The following is a 14,041-nucleotide window of genomic DNA, read 5'->3' on the forward strand; positions in this document are numbered from 1 at the left end:
CACCAGAAGTTGTTCTCAAGGAGACAATTCTGTGATGGTCTGTGTGAAAACTCCTAATGAGTTGTTAATAATAATAATAATAATAATAATAATAATAAAAACAAACAGATCCATCAAATCTAACTACACCAGATTGAGACCGATCCGCACAAAGTGATATATATATATATATATATATATATATATATATATATATATATATATATATATATATATATATATATATATATATACATACGGGCGGACAAGAAAGATCGTCATAACATTATTATTGAACTGCGCTTCTATTTACGCCTTCAGACACGCTTTTCCCGCCAACGAAAACACCTTTTTCGGGCACACACAATGCTACGTACTGATTAATGTCAGTAGGGTCCCCACAAAGTGCTTTGCGGCTTTTCAGTCGACCCCTTAAAAAATAAATGCACACTACACAACTCTAGTAATTACCAGTGCTACCCTGACCTGACATAAGCATCCTTGCCGTCTCTCTTTTTTTCTCAGGTGTTTTTCTAGGAAAATAACACTTTGCTACCGCAAGCGAAAGAACTCTGTTCTTTCTTTTTATTTTCTTCTATTTTTTTTCTTGTTTTTAATGTAGCTTTCTTTCCTTTTTTGTTGCTTGTTTGCTTGTGTTTAACCTCGCGCGCGATGTCATCTGAAAATAGAGAGAGATAGAGAGAGAGAGAGAGAGAGAGAGAGAGAGAGAAAGTGTGTGTGAGAGAGAGAGAGAGAGAGAGAGAGAGAGAGAGAGAGAGAGAGAGAGAGAGAGAGAGAGAGAGAGAGAGATCAACGCCCGTCGCCAGCACGCCCTCCCGCCCGCCTCTATTGTGCTTTGCTGCGCGGTGGTTCACATGTACTGCAAAAAGTTGCCAATGTCGAAATGACATCAACCTCTCTCTCTCTTCCCCTCCTCCACCCATCTCCCATTTCCCAGCATATACGCGCGAGCGGGGAAGCGTTTTGCGCTTTTAAAAGTACGGAGAGGCTATATCGACTATCGAGCCCATGTCACGCTCTCTCCCGCCGCCGACACCCGTTTCCTCCCCACTCTCTGACTCTCCCTCCATCACCGCCCGCCTCTCCTTCTCTATTGCACCTTTTCAACTTTCTGCCTACCGCACTCACTATATATATATATATATATATATATATATATATATATATATATATATATATATATATATATATATATATATATATACTAGCAAAGATACCAGCGCATCGCGCTGGACTTTTCTGCACACTTAAGGTACGCGATTTGTGGGCACCTTTCCTGTAAATGGATGTTGTAAGAGTGAAGTAAATTTCAATTCGATGCTAAAATCTTATCTAACACATTGAATACTGAAAACATACCACAATCAGATCATATCAGTTTTTCATCATATCCTTTTGTAGAACTTTTCAGTGAAGAGCCTCGTGGTAAACTACATTTCTGCTTCTTTGATTTGGAGTCAGAAAGTAGAGTTTTTCTGAACTTCCTGTCCTGATGGAGGTAGAACATACCGTGACTGAAGCAGTCTGATGTCAGGTCTACGCCAATGGTTTTAAACGTCTGACCTTGACTTTTATTTATGCTCATTGCAAAACATACCTTCACAGGAAACATTTCTAAATAGTAAAATTACAAAAACGCCCCCAACACCCCCCGGCCGCCGCCGACATCCCCCGCCTCAATATAAACAAAATTTTTTTTTTGGAGGGGGGGGGGAGGGATTCAACGTGTGGGTGCTTATGTTAGGTTAAATTATCATAGAAAAGAGATCTCCAACTTTATTGAAACTAACATTTCTTCAAAAAGTCCCAGGGTCCAGGAGTTCATACCATGCAAACAGTAAATTTGCGACGGGTTAAATTATCAGATTTGGTGTCAGAAGAAAAAACTCGGATTGTGTCAAAAAAACGAAAATAAATGTCTTTTTTTTTTAATCATAAAAATAACTATTTGTCCAATCATGAGATGGGGTCATTTTTTTTTTTTTTTGCTCGTTTGGCTATGGTGTTTTTTTTAGTAAATGCACGGGCGGCCATCTTGCTTGCCAAACTGTAGTGACTACGTTGGATACTGAATGTCTTCAAATATGAATAACTACTCGTTTGCGCAAGAAATAAATGCAATATTCGTTCTCAGCGTCTCCCAAACCCTATTCAAGTCGACAATTCAAAGATGAATGCCGAGGGGTCGGTAAACTAAAAAAAATACCGATTTATGGTAATAATTATACCATAGCGATGTATGTGATATCATATATGGTAAAAAATTATATTTTATATTAAATCTATATAACTATAAAACTCAAATGACCTTGTAACGAGTATTGTAACCCAACATCCGGTTTACGACTTCCGGTTGCACATGCGTTCATAAGCATAAACCTATAACAGCGTAAACAAATAAACATAAATCGCTACTTTTGCAAAATTTGACCTGCGCACAAAAATATTAACGCTATTATTTAGAAATTATTATTTAACATGGGAAGGATAGAGATGTTTTGCAACTATTCTTTATTACAACTATACTGTCACAATTTTCTTACAAATAAATCAACTTTAACCCGTTGACAACATATTGTTTTATTGTGTACGTTTTCAGCGTCCCAATTGTTTTTTTCCGCGTTTAAATTAAAAGATACATCAAAATTTGAATTTAACTTTAAGTATTATGCTATCTGTTCAGTGCACATTTACCTATAAGTATGGAAACAAACAACTTATCGTTCAATGGCTGTAATATTTTTTTAACAAAAATAAACAATTATAAACAGAACGATGAATTATATCGGCGTAAAACTACTAAATACATTGCCCCCCCCCGGATAGCTCAACAATAACAAATAAAAAACGTTGGTACTCATGCAGAGAGTGATCCTGACGTAACTAAGCGCACGCCCGGCTTTCTCCAGAACATGACGTCAACAGCCGGAGTAAGCTGAGTGTCGCCGAGAAAATTAAGCCGTCTGACGAAAAATAAAGCTGAACCAATGACAATGTAGCGCGATGGTTTTCAACGCGACACGCGTTCGCGCGAGTTGAAAATTCAAAGTAGCAGACGCAATTTGGAAGAGGAAGAAAATAAAACCAATTAGTAAAAAAAAAACAACAAAAAACACCATTTCGTACTTTAACGTCAGACCCCCCCCCCCCAAAAAAAAATATGAATTTTACAGACTTAAGTGAGCAGTTGGAAACACCAACTGGAGTCCTACAGAAAAAAATTTACTGGCAAGGACGAAAAATTGTGCATCATGTGGACAAGGAAAGGTAAGCGATGGCTATGCCTGGAGGTGTCAGGCTACCACATGCCGAAACTTTACATCATGCGGACCGGTACCTTTTTTTTTGCCAAGTCTAGGCCTACAATTGCCATTGTGGGCGTTTGAGTGAGCAACACAGAAAGACCTCCAGCGCGAATGCGGAATACAATTTACGCACACGCACCATTAATAAAACAATGGTCTGAGGAAACAACAACAACAATATCTGTTTTAATATGAAAAAAAAAAAAGAAAAAAAATCTATCCCACCCAGTTTTGTTTCAATTTATTTAGTTTTCAGGTTTTTCCTTGAGAAAATAGAAAAGAAAGAAAAAAAAATAAATAAAAATAATACCCCAAAAAATAAAGACAATTTTTTTTTCAATTTATCTTGACCCCCCCCCACAAAAAAAACTTTACAAAAAAAAAAGTTTTTATTTGACTTACCTTTGAACCTTTTCTCCAACAAAAAAATAGGTCAATGTCTTCTTTCCAACTCCTCAAATTTTTTTTTTTAATATTGCGGTGGTGCTGAAAACGAATATCACATTTAAATTTGGGGTTGATAAAGAGTTTTCATGACATGAAGAAATTTTTTCAAAATGTGGGGGATCACTTTCCAATATAAATTTAACGTAAAATGAGCACCCACTTTCTGACCACCTAGTAATTTCTTCATATTAAAACAAATTTAACTGATATTCGTTTTCAGCATCTCCGAAAACCGGCGCTGTTTCTTTTTTAATAAGATTCGTTCATTTTTTCATCTAATAATTTAGGACGCTAATTATGCTGTCAGTAAGTTTACAAAAACATACCTTTTTTTATTATACAACTTGTATAGTTGTTAATAGGTGCTTCAGCAGTTAAATATTTCACAAAAATTCTGTTTACATTAGGGGGCTTTGGAGCCCGCTAATGTACACAGAATATATGTGAAATATTAAACGATTCTGCTTTAATGGTTTAATGGTTAATGTCGGCACGTTACTTACGGAAAAATGGTTAATTAAACTACAGAAGCACATGTTAAAAACTATACAAGTTCTATAATTGAATACCCACCTCCAAAAAAAAAAAAAAATGCTCATCTAAGCTTATTGACGGCATTATTAGCGTCCTTACTTATAAAAAAAAACGAACGAATTTCTTTGCAAAAAAAAAAACAAAAACAAAAAAACAGCGCCGGTTTTCGGGGGTCTTAAAAACGAATATCACAGTTAAATTTGTTTTATGATATGAAGAAATTATTAGGTGGCCAGAAAGTGGGTGCTCATTTTACGTTAAATTTATATAGGACTGATCCCCCACTTTTGGAAAATTCATATCATGTCCCAAATTTAAATGTGATATTCGTTTTCAGCACCACCGTAAACCTATAAAAGTCGTCATTTTAAAGTTTTTTGAGGAGTTGGAAAGAAACTTGACATTCACCAAAACACCTTTAACATTATTTATTTAAAAAATATATATATAGCAAAAACAAGGGCATAATCTTCGTAAGATCGTGCCCTGTTCCTAAAAAGAAACGTTATTTCTAAAATGTCTAAAATACACGTTATCTCCGCTGTTAAACCGTTTCGTTTGCATTGTAGAGGTCCTGTTGTGTGCTTTGTGGTTGTGTAGCAGTTTATCAAATACGGATTTTATTTTCCGTTCAAACATGATTTCTACTGGGGATCCCGCATCTAGACGCCTTTTTTAATGGCCTTTTAAGTGTATCGACGAAGCGTTCGGCCTGGCCGTTGCTTCTGGCATGGTACTGGGGTGTCGTAATATGCTTGACTTAATACGTCTCGCAGAATTCTCTGAACTCTGTCGAGGTGAACTGTGTAGCGTTGTCGCTAACCAAACAGTCTACAACCCCAAACCGAGCAAACAATTCCAATAAAAAATTTGTCGTTGTTGTCGTGGTCGTTTTTTTGCATCTTAGTACCTCTGGCCATTAAGAGTAAGAGTCAACTACTATCAGGTAATTAAAATCCTCCACAGGTCCCGCATAATCGATGTGGATCCTCGACCATGGTTGTGCAGCCTTAGACCAAGATTTATATGCTATCGGTGGTGCTTTTGCAGCCAAAGCACAGCCTTTGCACCTGTTCACCATGTCGGTAATATCTTGGTCCATAGCTGGCCAATAAACAAAACTTCTCATTAGACTTTTCATTCTGTTTATTCCTGGATGTCCTATGTGAAAATCCCTGAGAATTCTTTTTTGAAGGGTTTGGGGGATGACAACCCTTTCACCGTATAACAGTATTTCGTCGCAACCAGAAAAAAATGTCTGAACTGTTGTCACCCAGTGCTAATTTCTGGTTCGTGGTTTGAAGGAAATTGTCATTTAGGGATTCTGACTTAATTTCCTGAAGTGTGACCGGCAGTCCGCGGATAATATTGTTTATCATGGTTTTTACATCACTATTAATACGTAGTGCCGCGATTGCTGAATCTTCAAGAGGTTTCATTTTGGCAGGAATCAGTCTCGATAGACCGCCTGCATGGGCTGGTTGTTTTGAGGGGAGAAATTGAATTGTAAAATTATAGTTCAGCAGAATAGTTCCCCATCTAAATAGTCGGTTCGCAGTAAATGCTGGAAGTCCATTTTTTTGATCCAAAAATGGACATCAACGGCTTATGGTCGGTTTGTAGAAAAAATGTCTTCCGTACAAGAACCGGTGGAATTTTGACACTGCAAATATAATTCCTAGGGCCTCTTTCTCGATCTGAGAATAATTCTTTGCCGTTGGCAAGAGAGTTTGTGATGCGAAAGCAATAGGCTGTTTCGAGCCATCCGGCATTCGATGTAGCATGCACGCCCTGAAGCCATGTTGACTAGCGTCGCTAGCTACTATTATGTCCAACTGCGGGTTGAAATCGCTAGGAATAGTTTTGAAGTCAGGATTCTTTTTATTTCTTGGAATGATGTCTGGCAATCTTCTGTCCACTCCCAAGCCTTATCCTTTTTCAGCAATTCATTAACTTGTGCGCGCAATTCGTGCATATTTAGGATGACCCCCTGGTAATAATTTGCCAAACCATAAAAACTCTGCAATTGAGTTATGTTTACTGGTGCCGGCATTTCTTTAATAGCGGTCGCCCTATCTGGGTCTGGGCGTCTGCCATCTTTATTGATTATTTGACCCAGGTATTTAATTGTTTGTAAAAAGAACTCACATTTATCTGCTTTGATCTTAAATCCATAATCTTGTATTTGACTGAATACTTGTCTGATATGTTTTTCATGTTCCTCCCTGCTTTTGCTTGCTATGATAATGTCATCAAGATATGCGATTGCGGTGTTTAAGCCGGACAACATAGTATCCATTACTTGCTGGAATATTGCGGGTGACACCTTGACACCAAACGCGAGTCTTTCGTACCTGTACACACCCCGATGAGTGTTAATACAGAGGAGTTTAGCGCTTTTGTCGTTTACTGGAATCTGTAGGTTAGCGTCGCTTAGGTCGATCTTAGAAAAAAACTTGCCGCCATTTAATTTCGTGAACACTTCTGGACTAGGCAATGGATAGTGAAAATCTTCTAAGGACCCGTTGAGTCCGGTCGCGAAGTCAGCGCAAACGCGAATTTCCTCGGACCTTTTCTTTATGTAAACTGCCAGAGCAGCCCACTCACTATATTCAATTTTAGTTAGTATACCGATGCTTTCTAATCTGTCTAGTTCCTGATTTATTTTGTTCAGGGAAGCGAACTGGACATTACGTTTCTTTTTAAACACCGGTTGTGTGCCAGGTTTCAACTTAAAATCTGCGGCTATTTTTGTACATCTCCCCAGACCAGGAGTAAATACGTTTGTGAATTCTTTTTTAAAACAAGTTATAAGTTTCTCCGTTTCTTCTGGGCGGGTATCTATTTTCTTGCAGAATGTGGATATACGAAAATCCCAGAGACGAAACTCCTCCATTCTGTAAGAACCGAACAGGTTCTCACAATCTTTTAGCACATACAATCTTAGTTTTTTTTGTATTCCCCCGTAAAGTAACGTTTGTAATTAATTCACCTTCAAAATGAATTTTTGTACCATTAACGGCCGTCGCCGTTCTGTTAGTTTTTAACATAGTCGGCTTACGTAATATTTTCCACGTTTTGAGATTTATTATTGAAAGATCCGATCCACTGTCTAATTGGAATTTAGTGGCCTTGCTGAAAATGTTAACCGTTACATATTTGCGTAGATTTTCATCTACGACGTCCTTAGTTCTGGTTTGACGTACACGGCTTCTATTCTGAGTTTTCCTACAGTGCGAACTTTTATGACCGATCTTATTGCATAAATGGCATCTTTTTGTTAAAAATTGCTCAGCCGTTTCCAATTTTCGTAGTAGAAGTCTGGTTTTCTTTTGATCAGACCAGTTGCTGCAGTCAATATTAAAAAAATCTTCATAACGCCGAAAATACGCTGCGAACGATTTTTCCTCTCCCTCGTATTTAAAATTCTTTATCGCGGTCCATATTGTATACTGAGAAAATGCTGAATTGCTTTTCGCATCCGCATTATTCTTAACCATTTCTGTAAGCAATTCCTCTGTTCGTAATTGCCGTTCGGCTAACTGTTTTTGAACTTCCTTTTGCTGTTCCTCGGTTCATATTTGACGTTCAGTCCAGTGTTTTTCGGATTGTGACTAACGCTTTGCGGCATCGATATGCAACTTGGTCAAATATTCCAACGCTACTTTCAATTCGTCCATTTTGCTTTGTCAGCATTAGTAATTTCAAAACGTTCGCTGAATTTTACAAAACCAAGGGAAATAACTGTGATAGTGTTATGGAGGGGATCTTCCTCCAGACAATAAAACGAACAGAAAAAAAAAACATAAATATATAAAAAGTTCATTGTTTAAAGAAAAAAAAAAATCAAGTGTACATTTTTCTCCAGAGAAAAAAAAAAATAACGTCCGATTTTAGCAACGAAAACCACAAGTGACGAATTCTTTTTCCAAAAGTATAGCGCTATCTTTGAAAGTCGTGACGAAGTTTTTTCTTTTCAACTCTTTTTTTCCCGTAATGATATGCATTTTTTTGTTTTTTTTAGTTACCGTAAACCTTTCAATTGCAAGTATTATGTTAGACACTTCCTTAGGCTTGATAACATTTGAGTCCGACGGCGTTAGTATTTTTAGAATACTATTTCAACGCGAGTATTTTTTTTCAATGTCGTCACTGGTTTCGGTTTTAATATGCTCCTTGAATCCAATGTCGCCAGCGTTTAGTTTTATAGAACACTGTTTTTAAACGTGGGTACGTTCTCCGAATCCAATGTCGTCAGTGTTATAACATGCAATAAGCCACAAAGAGAACAGAACAACGAAATAGAGTTAAAATAATGTATTACTGGAACAACAACGTAAAAAGATTACAACTGAAAAGAGTAATAAACGTCACCGAGCAGGCGAGGGTCGCTCTGGTGTTTAATCCACACCTGGGATCAAAAGGTCTATCGTTTATACAATGAAGAGAACATTTGGAGGATGATTCCCCCTCAACACTATCACAGTTATTCCCCTTGGTTTTCTGGTTTGAAAATTAAAAGTTTTCAGATTTACGATAATAAGTAAATTTAAGTTAAATAAAGTATAAATTGAAATGAGAATAAACTAAATAATTACATTTAAAATTATATTTTTTTAAATAGTACAGTATTAACGAGGCTATTATGTCGAATAAGTAATATAATCGAGCTAATTATTTAAAATGATTTAATTTAATGTGATATGCTAATAACCAAAATTCAGTCGATGTATATGTGATGTGAAGAATGCTATATGTAGAGGTTACGCAAAAAAAAAAAAAAAATAAAAAAAAAAAATAAATGTCTACTTTAACAGAAGTATCTTACAATGGACATTAATATTTCTTGACCAGGAAAGATATATATATATATATATATATATATATATATATATATATATATATATATATATATATATATATATACACTTTATATTTCTTTGATCATAGGGAGTTGTACACACAGACAAAGACACACACGAACGCTATTACTTTATATATATATATATATATATATATATATATATATATATATATATATATATATATATATATATATATATATTAGCAAGCCGCCCGGCATTGCCTGGTCGTAACATACGCTTAAATATAATATTTTGATTAATGCAGACGTCGTATTTATTATTATACTAGAAGTTCAGACCTATGTTCATAACTTTATGTGCATATATATATATATATATATATATATATATATATATATATATATATATTAAAAAAGTTTGAATCATGTCCAGGAAACCTATATCTAAAATTTTTAGTGTTTAGACCAAAAATCGGCGGAGGAGTTTAGTAAAGCCTGCAAAGGTCAACTCTGCAAACTTTGACCTCTTTCCAGCCAAATTGTCACCCAAAAACTGATTAAAAAGCTTGCATCATGTCTGAATACCCTTTATGTAAAATTACAAATGTTTAGACACAAAATTGGCTGAATAGTTTGCTAGAGACCGCAAAGGTCAAATCTTTTTAACGTTGACTCCTCGGCAGCCAAATTTCCGGCCAAAAATCGATTAAAAAGCTTGCTCTATGTCTGAATACCTTTTATGTAGAATTTCCAATGTTTAGACCAAAAAATAGCTGAGTAATTTGGAAGAGACTGCAGAGGTTAATTTTTTTTTTTTAACTTTGACCTCAATTTTGTACCCCAAGATTTATTGTTTTGGGCTCAAATAAGATAAAAAGTTTGAACAATGTCCAAGTAACCTATATCAAAAATTTCAAGTGTTTAGACCCAAAATTGGAGGAGGAGTTTGGTAAAATTACAACGGTCAAATCGTTGAACTTTGACCTCTTGACAGCCCAGTTTCTGGCCGAAAATCGATTAAAAAGATTTTTTCAAAAGCAATACCTCTTATGTCAAATTTCGAGTCTGTAGACTTAAAATTGACAGTGTAGTTTGGTATGGAAATGTACACACACAGACACAGACATACACACAGACATACAGAATACACACAGAGAAAATTTCATTTTATAGATATTTCAATTATATTGGACCCAATATATAGTAATGATATAAAAAGGTAAAAAAACGACTAGTTCGAAAATCGAAACCAATTAGCTTACGATTTACTTTTTCCTTTGATGTTAATGCCTGAGCTATGAAGACTGACAAGACTTGCAAGGCTGACAAATTAGAAATAACATGTTTAGTCGACTTACGCCTCCAAGTTTCATTTTTTTTTTTGATTTTGACTTCTTAGCAGCTATTTTACTGCCTAACATCCACATCGAATTTTTCCACGGGTTTTAATCCTTATATATCAAGTTTCAAATTTGAAGACTAAAAATTGACAGAGAAGTTTGGTAGAGTTCGTTCCTCAGATAGACAGACAGTCATGGTCACTTTCATATATATATATATATATATATATATATATATATATATATATATATATATTATCCAGTCTTAAAATACGCTTAAATATGATATTTTAATTTATGCAGATTTTGTATTTATTATAATAGATTCAATTTCTGTTGATTATTATATTGTACCTAATATATAGTTGTGATTTCAAAAGTAAAATATATGACTTGGGTGCCATCAGCTAAAATCGAACCAAAACATTTAGCTCTCCAGCCTTAGTCGTATTCATTTTAACTAAACCAAACACGCATATGAAAAAAAAGTAACGTTGTTTAATCTATTAAAATATATTTGAGCATACGTACGGAAGCATTTTAAGTCGACTTACGCCTGCTAAGTTCCATTCTTTTTTTTTTTTCAATTTTCAGCCCTTAGCATCTATTTTTACCGGTTAAAAACCGAATCGAATTTGTTCCACGGGTCCAAATCCCCTATATATCAAGTTTCAAGTCTGTAGACCAATAATTGGAGAAAAGTAATTCTGGAGTTAATATTAATCCAGAGAGTTTATATCAGGAGGACCTGTTAGATGTTGTGAAAAAAAAAAAAAAAAAAGATTTGGTCGCATGTAAATAAGACGTAATGCGGGTGCGGAGTTGAATCTTTGTTTAGATATAGGAATGGATAGGAAAGGTTGGGGTGGAGATAAATCCGGACCCCCATTGGGTCATATTTACATACAAACAAATGTTATTTCCCACAAAATCTAACAGAACTTACTGAGATTAACTCTCTGTGACGAGGAAAACCTGATATTTCCATTGCAAACTTCGTTTTCGTATAAGCGGTATCGCCTGAAGAGGTATCTACTTACTAGTAACCTACAGACCGAAACATGCACATGAATGTGTAGCAACATATTACTGCTTGTGTAAAAACAAATAAAGAGTATACCCTGCTCTACTTCGGTTTTGAGCACTCTTGTATTAACCTCGTTAAACTTCATTGGTTACTTAACTTCTGGAAAACGATAACCTTAGATTATATATATGAAGCTGAACATCTGTGTGTGTGTCTGATCACGAATAGGCTCCTATATGGTTGACTATTATAGAAAACTGATTACATATAATGATAGAAGATGTACCGAGACACAGGAATGAGTATGTTTGATCTAGCAGAACAGTGGTTCTTAAAAATTGTGGGGGCTGCATTCGCGCCTGGCCCTTAAAGTATGAAAATGAAAAATGAAAAAAAAAAAAAAAACGTTTACAAGTGTTTTTGATATAGATTTACATAAGAATACTTTGAAAAGTATGTTTCAACTTAAATAGGGATGGTATAATAAAATTGTGGGGACTGCGTTCGCGCCTGTACTCCATGGAAATATGGCACAAACTTTAACAAAGACTTTTCATACGTATTTGCGTAAGTATACTTTTATAATTATGTTTCAGTTTGAAGAAATATGGCATAATAAAATTATTGGGTGTTCGTTCGCGTCTGCCCTCCATAGAATGTAAATATGTCACAAAGTTTAACAAGTTTTTTAAAAGGGGTGAGGGTCCACAATAACAGCTTAACTTTAATCTTAATTCACGTTAGCTTTTATTTATTTTTTTAGTTGAATCATATTGTCTCGAATAAATTCACCTCATAAATTCACGTTCTTATTAAAGTGAAAGCCAAAAAAAAAAAAAAAAAACCCAAAAAAATGTCGGAACTTTAGACAATTCTAGACACACATTTTGCATAACTCTGTTTTTTTCCTTATCCACTTGCACGTGGCACTCTTTCGAAAATAGATAAATAGATTAATAATAAAAAATAAGAACGTTACTTGTTATCATTTCAAAAGAAGGAAAAAATCCTGCTCAAGTGATTACGTGTCTTTTTAAAACATTTACATAACCTTTTTATTTTTATTTATATATCTGTTTAAGCTTTTTTGTCAGTGTACTAGAAGGAATTCAGTTGATTACAACCCTTTCTGCGTGTTCTTTACATTACAATAGTGCACCCCTGAATCTGACGGCCCAATACTGTAAAACTGAAACGAAGCTGTTTTGCTTGAAAAGGGCGCCACTTTCTTCTTATTCATATTTATATCGATTCCTTTCTTTAAAAAACTAAAGTAATTACGTGTTTACTTTTTGAATATCCCATTTTGCTGTTTCAGATTATTTTACTAAAGTAAGTAAAGCTTCATTATTTTTCAAAACTGTTTTTGTTTGTTTGTTTTTCGATATTTCGTCGATATTATTTAGTAAGAGTGTTTAGCAGAAAAGCCAACAAACGACTACCCGAAAAAATAAGAAATAAATGTTACCATAGTCAATAAAAGTTCAGTTCATGTTTTTTTTTGTTTTGAAATAGTTTTTAATGCTCTTTACTTGAAATAATTTCAGCGAACCGAAATTAAAACGAAATTTGAAGCGATAACTACTTAAATAAATTTTTATATAAACTACACATGCCATAATCGAATATTCCTCAAGCACAAAATAACGGAAAACCTTAAAATATGTTTATAAATATTCCTTACGTGGACGGAACTCTCTTAAATTGTTAACACAGAATGCTCAGGTGTCCCTCTTTCAAATTGAAAACGGGACTCTCCATTTCAAAGTCGCTACCATTTTGATTTTTTTTTAAACCGATTCGTGAATTAAAAAAAAAAAATTTTTTTTACAAACTACTTAAAGATACAAACCAATGAACTTTTCTACCATAAAAGTAACTTTTATTGACTATGGTAACATTTATTTCTTGTATATTCATATTATTATATATATAAAATTTTCTCTTTGTAAGGAAACATCATTTTGTTGGTATCTCTTGGCTACGAATGGAAACAAAGTTGATATAAAAAAATATATTTTCGTGAAAATTATCTTTCATTTTGCTTAGGGTAAAATTTTAGAGTATCAAAAGCTATCTCTTTACAACCCCTTCCTTTTCATAATCTATCACACTTTCATCAATCACAATCCATTTTCTGTAGGCTCCTTTTGAACCCAGTCAACGACGGGTACTTCTGCTAGTATGTATATATATATATATATATATATATATATATATATATATATATATATATATATATATATAATTACCGCTTTTTTCGTGCAGCTTTTTGAGTCTAATGTTGGCTTATACGTATATATAGTTCATTAATTAATTTAATATTGTAAACTGGGCAGCTCATCAGCGTATAGACAAATCCAATTTTCCAAAGTTTCAACTACCTATGAACTGGACTCTCATATTAAAAGGTGGTATGCACTTTAAAAAAAATATCTATATAATATATGTAATGCATTAAGCCAACATTATCAATATTTTATAAAGTACATTTGTCTTTTCATCTCCTTAACGTCTGTATGCTTGCTATATATTGATTTGCTTGCTCTTTTCCATGCTTTAT

The sequence above is a fragment of the Euprymna scolopes genome, chromosome 21 (genome assembly GCF_053919585.1).
Source record: "Euprymna scolopes isolate OS-2025 chromosome 21, ASM5391958v1, whole genome shotgun sequence".
Classification (NCBI taxonomy): Eukaryota; Metazoa; Mollusca; class Cephalopoda; order Sepiida; family Sepiolidae; genus Euprymna; species Euprymna scolopes.